Source organism: Camponotus vicinus, unplaced genomic scaffold (assembly GCF_025532165.1).
Source record: "Camponotus vicinus isolate PSW18456_S1 unplaced genomic scaffold, iyCamVici1.0 SCAF_10, whole genome shotgun sequence".
NCBI classification, from domain to species: domain Eukaryota; kingdom Metazoa; phylum Arthropoda; class Insecta; order Hymenoptera; family Formicidae; genus Camponotus; species Camponotus vicinus.
The window spans coordinates 14,564,355-14,575,024 of NW_028141946.1; the positions used below are offsets into that span (position 1 = coordinate 14,564,355).

Consider the following 10,670-nt stretch of genomic DNA (forward strand, 5'->3'; position numbering starts at 1 on the left):
GCTATTAATGTGCCAGGTAATTCCTTCTTCTGTGGTACATTAAGCAAGTTATTATCAAGAAGATAAGACATATCTGAGTGTGCCCAAACCCCACCATCACTGATACTACGAATTGTCCTATATCTATCATTGTAAACTTGTAATTTGCATCACATGCAGCCATCAAAACTAATGAAAAGTATTTCTTATAATTTGAATATTGACTGCCAGAATTTGGGGGACATTGAATCCGAATGTGTTTATCATCCAATGCCCCAATGCAATTAGGGAATTGCCATTTTTGTATAAATTCGTCGGCAATACATTTCCATACTTCTTGTGTTGGTTGTGCCAAATAACGAGCCTGCAACACATCCCATATGATGCGGCACACTTCAGGCACAATCTTGTATGCCGTTGATCTTCCAATTCTGAATTCAGCTTTTTTGGAAAACATGCTGTCCCCATGAGCTAAATACCTGATCAAAGTGAAAAAAAAACACATTAAGACTACGTATTAAACTGAAAGATGTGAATGAAGAACATGATTTATACTTACGATAGAGTCAAAACCAGCCTCAGCTCTGGATGTAATGAACGACGACGACTTCTTTTTAACAATCGAGAGCGAACGAGTTTATAAAGATCTCTAAATTGATGTGGCCACATTCTGGTCCAGTTGAAAAATTCTTCGTGATCTGTTTCTATTAGCTCACGAAAATAGATTAAATGGAAGCCTTTAGCACGCCGTTTTTTTTCATTATTTATTGGCCGCACCCACCATCTTCTATTATTTGATTCACTGAGCAAACGGGTATATAGGGATAATAAATTTAAAAATTCTGAGCAAAATTGCAGAAAAATTAATAGTTGCTGCAGATCCATTGTAAACAATCCTTGCGACTATTGTAGACACTTGTCTAGCGACACATGCGACAAACTTTTCTGCGACACTACTACTTACGACATGCGACACAACCTTTGCGACTATTGTAGACGAGGCTTAACACTTAAATTAAATGAAACAGTAGTCTACCACGTAAGGCAGTTGGCTCATGATCCAGAGGTCCCGAGTTCGAGTCATACCAAGGTAAGTGTGTTTTTCCAATACGAGAAAACATTTAATCCATTATAAAAAACGCTAATTTTCAGATAAAATCATCATATAGGCTGCATCTTAAAAAACAAACGCAGTTGAAAAAAGTAATAAAATTTCGAAATAAATATACGAATATAATTTGTTTTTATGTCGGGTGAATGTCGGAAATCAATGTCGGAAATCAATATATATATATACACGTGATTACAAAGGATATTGTACTGTATCTAGTTAAATGTAAGACAATAAAAATGCGATGTAACACTTAGTAAATAATTTGTAACAAGCACGCAACAATAAAAAACAAAAAAACCTATATTTGTTACTTTCATTATAAAAATATACCTTTATAATATAATACCTTTATAATATACCTTTATAATATAATAATATACAAATATATATATATATATATTCATATCCATTTATACATAAGCATATCTGTTTTTATATGGACAAAATTGATATATGTATAAGTTTGTATAACTAGATATAATCAGTTTTGTCTAATTATATATGAAAAATTGTTTACCGGGTATTATAATGTTATAATATTTATATTTTATATAATATTGTATTTGCAATATTTCTGAAATCTTTCAGAAAGATAAAAAAGTTTGCTAAAAAAAAGATTATATCTGTATGTTTCTAAATATGTAATAGTACATATGTATATAGAATATGCTTCCTCGCTTTGCCGCTATGCGGCGCTGTATCAAATTAGCTAACTCGTATTCAACTTTTCGTCATAAAGTGTATATAAAGAACTGATACTAACACGGTCCGAAGTTTATTTTTTCTTTTAAGGACCGTCTACGATGAAAGTAATATTGATGGAGTGGACGGTGGAGTAAGGCGTAAGCGAATGGTTCTTTTCCATTTCGCATTACTCCTAGTCTTACGCCTTACTCCACCGTCCACTCCACCGATATTATTTTCATTGTAGATGGTTTTTTAGTCAGTTTAATTTAATAAACTGATTTAATTTAAAATAATTTGTTTAATAATCTGGATCGCTTGTTGGGATTCAGAATATGGAACAGATTATTTGAAATTAAACGGATAAATGGGAGATAGCCTATTTATTGCTTTTTTTAAAATCAAAATATAAATAAAAATAAAATTATTCTTATGGCCGAGTGTATTTATATACTTTTATAAATGTCTAAGATATTCACTTATCAAAAATGAAAAAAATAATATGTCTCGAAAGTTCATGAAGTTTTCACATAGATTCCACGTAGATTCTAGTACCGTTTTTGAGCGGATTATCCACTCAAATATCCACGTGGATTCAACAATATTAATCTACGTGGTAATAACGTGGATTTCACGTACTGTTTTTGTCGGGTAACTGTTACTTGGTGTTTGCTGGGTTTGGTATTAAATCCCCAGTAAGCAAAATGTTAGCAGGTTGGCAGCAGATTGGCAGCAAATTCGATCAGAATCCCACACCAGAACATTCGTATTAAGTTAGCCGGAAATTTTTCAGCCAACCAAAAATCTCCTTATGGAATCGTTTGTATTTCGTATGAAGATGTTTGAAGTGTGATTAAAAACGTTTGTGAGTAATTAGAATAATTATAAAAAATTAATCATTTTTACAGTATGTAGTTAGCCAACATAACTAAATATTAAAAATTCTCCTTATGAATCGTTTGTATTTCGTATGAAGAGTTTTGAAGTATAATTAAAAAGGTTTGTGAGTCATTCGTTTGATTTTAATTAAATTTTTTTATATTGTGAAGTTAGCCGGAAGCTATATAAAATGGACGCTGTCCTGTGATTGGTCGATTTGCTTATGGTAAATACTAAAATTTTCTCATGTGTACTGACTTTAAGTGTAAACAAAACGAGCAAATTTATCTCTTTTGTAACTTTTAATCCATGACTAATTTATTATTAATTCCGCAAAATCGCATAATATATCATGGATCATGGATAAGCGTAGATAATTGAAATATGTTTTTCTACCAATAAATAAGTAAATCTTTTATAATTGTTTTATAATGTAGTCATCATTCAGAAAATGATCACAATTTGTGATTATGTATTTAATTGTTATTTTATATTCGCTTTCAAATAATAAACTATATAATAATAAAATTTATATAAAAAGATGGTAATATATGTAATCCAATTAATTATAATTGACAAAATAATTTCTTGTGAAAAAATAAAAGTAAAAAATATAGAAGAATTTTTTTTATAGCTTGTATAAAAAATCAGTTTTATGCTAAGTATATTATAATTTTCTGGACTGTAGTAATATTTAATATATAATTTTTGCTATATAAATATATATTTCTGATATAAAATCTATTTCTACAGATAGTAAGATCGGCTGAGTTATGTCACAGAATATCGGAAGGCTTACATCAAAATGCGAGAGAGAGGAGATGGCATATATCAATATGAATCCATTGCTGATGTTGTAAGAGCAAAAATAGATATCTCTGTAGATTTTATTATTTTTGCATCCGAAAACTTGAAAGTTGCCCATGCCTTATCGGAAGTAAGTCTTCTTTTGTATTTTCAAATATATATAAGCGCACATTTTTAGCATATTCTTTTATGTTATCATTTCACTCAAGCATTACCTGGACATGAAAAACAGAAATGTAATATTTTATTGTAGTATTGTATTAATATTACATATGTATATATACATAAAAATTCTGACGAAAACATTGGCAGAGAGAAAACGAATATTGTATTTGTGACAAAGTGCTTTTGATTTATGAATCAATCCCATAACATTACGGATTCCATTACAATTTACTACAACAAGTTGCACCAAATATTATGTAGTATTCATCTATTATGGCTATATTAGCTTCTATCTGAAAAATTGACAATAATTAACAAAGTAATCAATAATAATCAATAATAATTAACAAAAGAAATGATAACATAAAAGAATATGCTAAAAATGTGCGCTTATATATATTTGAAAATACAAAAGAAGACTTACTTCCGATAAGGCATGGGCAACTTTCAAGTTTTCGGATGCAAAAATAATAAAATCTACAGAGATATCTATTTTTGCTCTTACAACATCAGCAATGGATTCATATTGATATATGCCATCTCCTCTCTCTCGCATTTTGATGTAAGCCTTCCGATATTCTGTGACATAACTCAGCCGATCTTACTATCTGTAGAAATAGATTTTATATCAGAAATATATATTTATATAGCAAAAATTATATATTAAATATTACTACAGTCCAGAAAATTATAATATACTTAGCATAAAACTGATTTTTTATACAAGCTATAAAAAAAATTCTTCTATATTTTTTACTTTTATTTTTTCACAAGAAATTATTTTGTCAATTATAATTAATTGGATTACATATATTACCATCTTTTTATATAAATTTTATTATTATATAGTTTATTATTTGAAAGCGAATATAAAATAACAATTAAATACATAATCACAAATTGTGATCATTTTCTGAATGATGACTACATTATAAAACAATTATAAAAGATTTACTTATTTATTGGTAGAAAAACATATTTCAATTATCTACGCTTATCCATGATCCATGATATATTATGCGATTATGCGGAATTAATAATAAATTAGTCATGGATTAAAAGTTACAAAAGAGATAAATTTGCTCGTTTTGTTTACACTTAAAGTCAGTACACATGAGAAAATTTTAGTATTTACCATAAGCAAATCGACCAATCACAGGACGGCGTCCATTTTATATAGCTTCCGGCTAACTTCACAATATAAAAAAATTTAATTAAAATCAAACGAATGACTCACAAATCTTTTTAATTATACTTCAAAACTCTTCATACGAAATACAAACGATTCATAAGGAGAATTTTTAATATTTAGTTATGTTGGCTAACTACATACTGTAAAAATGATTAATTTTTTATAATTATTCTAATTACTCACAAACGTTTTTAATCACACTTCAAACATCTTCATACGAAATACAAACGATTCCATAAGGAGATTTTTGGTTGGCTGAAAAATTTCCGGCTAACTTAATACGAATCACCAGAACCATAGCCATCTGTGTCCGCATTAAGCTTTTGTTTTGGTGACAGAGTCTGTAAAACATAACCTGTCAACAAACTGTCGGCAGAAACCGAGCAGGATCTGCGCGATGCAATTTGATGTTAGATTGCCAGCAGAAACCGAGCAGAATCTGCGCATGCAACCTGATGGTAAATTGACAGCAGAAACTGCACAAGATTTGCGCTTACTTTTATTAATATTATATAAATGCAATAAAATTGATTATTACAAGTGCTAAATAAGAATATTATCGGCAAGTTAATTACAGTTTTCTTCTAAAATGACATATATGTCATATGTTATATCGTAATAGATGTTAATGTAATATATGTTATATCGAAGTTATATCTCATATAGCGAAGGACTAATTTAATTTAATTAAATTAATAATAAAGTAAATGATAAAAGTAAATGTAACTTGTAAAACTGGAGATGTAATTTATTTAGAATTAAATTCTTGCTTTATGCCTCAAATAGGCAGTACATGAATAATTTACCATTTATCATATTGATTCCTATCAGTTTAATATTCTGAATCTCATCTGCTTGTATCAGATATCAGAAATTAAAGTGATAAAAATTAAAATGATAATTACTATATTTTTAGTCTTTTATTCATATTCGCGACTTTATATATATTTCTGACAGAAATTAGATTACGAGAAAGTACAGCTCACGTAGCGGTAAGTGAAGGAACTATCGAATCATGCAAACTCTGTTCCGTTTCTGCCGTCAATCTGCTATCAGAGATTGTGTGCGCAGATCCTGCTCGATTTTTGTTATCAATTTGCTATCAAATTGCGCCTCACAGATCCTGTTAAATTTCTGCTATCAATTTGCCGTCAGTTATATCTGCAGGCTTTACTCGATTTCTGCCGATAATTTGACATCAAATTTCATTGCGCAGATCCTGCTCGGTTTCTGCAACCAATCTGATATCAAACTGTGTTGCGCAGATCTTGCTCGATTTCTGCCATCAATCTGCTATGATAATTTTAAACAAATCCTGTTCAGTTTCTGCTATCAAATTATGTCGGTTTTGTAACATTTCTGCTGACATTCTGTTATCATTATTTGATATAACAAATTTTTTATACAATCTGCAATCTTACTGTCGACAAAAATTTGTAGCAGAAATTGACAAAATCTGTTTGAACAGACTTTGCTGACTGGGTCTATTCGTCTCATACACGGTCTTACATACAGGTCTGGAAACTCCGGTGGTGGGGGAGGTCTCACTTAGAGCCTCCGCACAAGGTGTTTCGTATCGCATTACGTTACGTTAAGTATAGATCGTAAATTTAACTCCGTACGTAAAATTAAACTTCAGTTAACGCACAGAAGAAATCGTAACGTAAAGACATGTCTTTACGTTACGATTTCTTCTGTGCGTTCACTGAAGTTTAATTTTACGTACGGAGTTAAATTTACGATCTATACTTAACGTAACGTAATGCGATACGGAACACCTTGTGCGGAGGCCCTTAGTGTGTCCGTTTTTCGGGAGGTCACAGTTTGCCTGCTAGGTTCGCTGCGATCTAGAAGTCACATTTAGACGTATGTTAGAGAGAGAACGACTACTGCCGTCTATCTCTGTCTCTCTCGCTCGTATTGCGACTTCTAGTCGAAAAACGGACACACTAAGTGAGACCTCCCCCACCACTAAAAAAGGCCTGAGTTTCCAGACCTGTATGTAAGACCGTGGTCTCATATATAATTTATCGAGTAAGCTACGAAAACGTCTTTATTTCTAATCAGCGATATTGCGCGGAAAAGTTAAATGTTGTTTGCAGTGTACTGCAAATTGTTCCGAAATACGACGTCACAATTCTGCTGGCAGTATCAAATCAATTTCGGAACAGCTATGACAGTGTACTGTTATAACGTCATTTTGGTAGCACTGCCAGTAAAAAAGAAACACAGCCTTGATTTTCTGATATAATTTGACGCTGATTGGCCAGATCTGAAAGTAGAAACCAATCACGTTCGATTGCTACTTAGCGGTTGAGTCCGCTAAATGCGACCAATTTCGCGCGAAAAGTGCTTCAGGGCCCTGGCACACAAAAATACGTAAGCAGTAAAACGTAGTCAGTAAGGAAATCGACCAATCGGAATTCTTAAGGCCATGGCACACAAAAAAACGTAAGCAGTGAAACGTAGTCAGTAAGCAAATTGACCAATCATGATTAAGTAGTAAGGCAGCCATATTAAAATAGAGAGATAAGAAAACGTATGAATTCCGATTGGTCGATTTCCTTACTGACTACGTTTTACTGCTTACGTATTTTTATGTGCCAGGGTCCTTAAGCCGGGTCTACATTGGTCGTATCGTATGGTTGTAAGGTCGTAGTCGTAAAAAATTGACCAATCCCAGTTGAAGTTCAGGAGAATAATCAACTGTGATTGGTCAATTTCTTACGACTACGGCCTTACAACCTTATGCGTCATCTACAATGAGATTTTAAGGAGACTTAAGGCGTAAGACTTAAGAAATTAACCAATCACAGTCAAGTATTAAGAGAATATTCGACTGTGATTGGTCAATTTCTTAAGTCTTACGCCTTAAGTCTCCTTAAAATCTCATTGTAGACGCCGCTTTATGCTACGACCAATGTAGACCCGGCTTTACGTTTTCTTACGTTTTAATATGGCTGCCTTAGGACCTCCGCACAAGGTGTTCCGTATCGCATTACGTTACGTTAAGTATAGATCGTAAATTTAACTCCATACGTAAAATTAAACTTCAGTCAACGCAAGACATGTCTTTACGTTACGATTTCTTCTGTGCGTTGACTGAAGTTTAATTTTACGTACGGAGTTAAATTTACGATCTATACTTAACGTAATGTAATGCGATACGGAACACCTTGTGCGGAGGCCCTTACTGCTCAATCATGATTGGTCAATTTGCTTACTGACTACGTTTCACTTAGACCTCAATATAGTTAGCAGACAAATTCAATATTTCGCATTTTCTATTATTGCATTCGTTTGGGAATCATTTGGGCAAGTTTAGGAAAGCATTTTCATAGTTTGGGAAATAATAGTTTATTTATAATTAATAAAAATAAGTTCGGCGTATAGTTAGCAGAAATAATTTTAAAAAAACTTTTTTTTTTTTTAATCAACGTAGAATTATTTGGGAAACACTTCTGTAACGGTCCCATAGTTTAGGAAATAATAATTTCAATGTAATAAATAAACGATCATATAGTTAGCAGACAAATTTGATATTCTCTATTATCTATTAAACCAATCGCTTGGGAATCGTTTGGACACATTTAGGAATAGATTCTCATAGTTTAAGAAATAATAGTTTATTTATAATTAATTAAAATAAATTGAGCGTATAGTTAGCAGACATAAATATTAAAAAAAAAAATTTTTTTTTTTAATTAACGTGAAATTATTTGGGAAATATGTCTGTAATGTTTTTAACGTTTGGGAAATAATTATTTCATCTGAAAATCGGTAAATATGTCGATGAAAGGAGCCCGCCTCGACCTCCGGGAACTTAGCCGGGCAACTTCGACTTTTTTAATTTTTTTTTTTTTTAATCGTTTGTTGGTTAATTTCTTACGACAAGCATGGAGCTGACACACACACACACACACACACACGGGGGGTGCAAGGGGGGCCTTCGGCCCCCCTCCCGCACCCACCCCGTCCCCCTCGCTTCGCGTGAAAAGTTGCAAAGTGGAACCTCGCTTCGCGTGGAAAGTTGCAAAGTGAAACCTTGCTTCGCGTGAAAAGTTGCACCCTCCTGCACCCACCCCGCCGGTAGGGGTGCCTACGGTAGGGTGCAACTTTCCACGCGAAGCGAGGTTCCATTTTGCAACTTTTCACGCGAAGCGAGGGGGACGGGGTGGGTGCGGGAGGGGGGCCGAAGGCCCCCCCCCGGTGTGTGTGTGTGTGTGTGTGTGTGTGTGTGTGTGTGTGTGTGTGTGTGTGTGTGTGTGTGTGTGTGTGTGTGTGTGTGTGTGTGTGTGTGTGTGTGTGTGTGTGTGTCAGCTCCATGCTTGTCGTAAGAAATTAACCAACAAACGATTAAAAAAAAAAAAAAATTAAAAAAGTCGAAGTTGCCCGGCTATGTTCCCGGAGGTCGAGGCGGGCTCCTTTCACCGACATATTTACCGATTTTCAGATGAAATAATTATTTCCCAAACGTTAAAAACATTACAGACATATTTCCCAAATATTTCACGTTAATTAAAAAAAAAAATTTTTTTTTAAATATTTATGTCTGCTAACTATACGCTCAATTTATTTTAATTAATTATAAATAAACTATTATTTCCTAAACTATGAGAATCTATTCCTAAATGTGCCCAAACGATTCCCAAGCGATTGGTTTAATAGATAATAGAGAATATCAAATTTGTCTGCTAACTATATGATCGTGAAATTTTTATTTATTTATTACATTGAAATTATTATTTCCCAAACTATGGGACCGTTACAGAAGTGTTTCCCAAATAATTCTACGATGATTAAAAAAAAAAAAATTTTTTTTAAATTATTTTTGCTAACTATACGCCGAACTTATTTTTATTAATTATAAATAAACTATTATTTCCCAAACTATGAAAATGCTTTCCTAAACTTGCCCAAATGATTCCCAAACGAATGCAATAATAGAAAATGCGAAATATTGAATTTGTCTGCTAACTATATTGAGGTTTCACTTAGAGACCTATAATCAGAGATGCGCCAATGACTCCCCACCACGATTTCTATCCGCTATCTTGTACCCTATGACGTCATTGACATCACATGTGGGCTGCGTTCCAAAATTCACTGCCGTACTGAAAATCTATAGTTTACGTGACGTACACTATAGATTTTCAGTACTAGCAGTCAATTTTGGAACACAGCCGTGCTTGTTCCTAGCAAAACAATCTTTCTTAATTTAAAAAAAATTTATGTAAGCTAATTGAGATTATTGTTATGAACTTATAATATTACATAATACATGAAAAAACAAGATCTTACTCAGATTTAACATGAGCAACAATTAGCATGACGTCAATAAACATCATCAGTAACGTCATTAATGACGTCATGGGGTACAAGATGGCGGAAAAACCACGTGATTTTACAGTGACCAATCAAAAACTGTTCGCCATTGGCGCATCTCTGATTATAGGTCTCTAGTTTCACTGCTTACGTTTTTTTGTGTGCCATGGCCTTCACTCGTTTCGCTCCAATCGGAGCCAATGGCTGCGTTTAGCAGAAAAAGCTGCTTTGCAATTGTTGTAAAGCAGCTTTTCCTGCTGAACGCAGCCAATCAAATCGAAGAGGAAAGGGAATAGCAATGGCTGCGTTCAGCAGAAAAAGCTGCTTTGCAACTGGTGTAAAATTCGTGAATCTGATTGGTGTATGCTCTTAGATTCAGTCGAAATTAAGAGCATACACCAATCAGGCTCACGAATTTTACAACAGTTGCGAAGCAGCTTTGGCTGCGTTCAGCAGGAAAAGCTGCTTTGCAACTGTTGTGTAAAATTCGTGAATCTGATTGGTGTATGCTCTTAGATCCAGTCA

General features: G+C 33.2%; 2 long non-coding RNA genes across 3 annotated transcripts; one reads left to right on the forward strand and one right to left on the reverse strand.

Moving 5' to 3' along the window:
• Positions 1–2,992: 2,992 nt before the first annotated feature.
• Positions 2,993–3,678, forward strand: LOC145960335 (uncharacterized). The gene is made up of 2 exons (XR_014435332.1): positions 2,993–3,062; positions 3,410–3,678. It is a non-coding gene; the product is annotated as an uncharacterized LOC145960335 (long non-coding RNA).
• LOC145960334 (uncharacterized) lies at positions 3,372–5,018 on the reverse strand. 2 transcript variants are annotated; one of them, XR_014435330.1, is made up of 5 exons: positions 5,004–5,018; positions 4,584–4,819; positions 4,053–4,236; positions 3,748–3,921; positions 3,372–3,678 (listed from the first exon to the last, which is right to left on the reverse strand). It is a non-coding gene; the product is annotated as an uncharacterized LOC145960334 (long non-coding RNA). The 2 variants fall into 2 exon arrangements; XR_014435331.1 differs by lacking the exons at positions 4,584–4,819; positions 5,004–5,018 and adding an exon at positions 4,386–4,419 and having other exon boundaries at positions 3,384–3,678.
• Between the last annotated feature and the right edge of the window lie 5,652 nt (positions 5,019–10,670).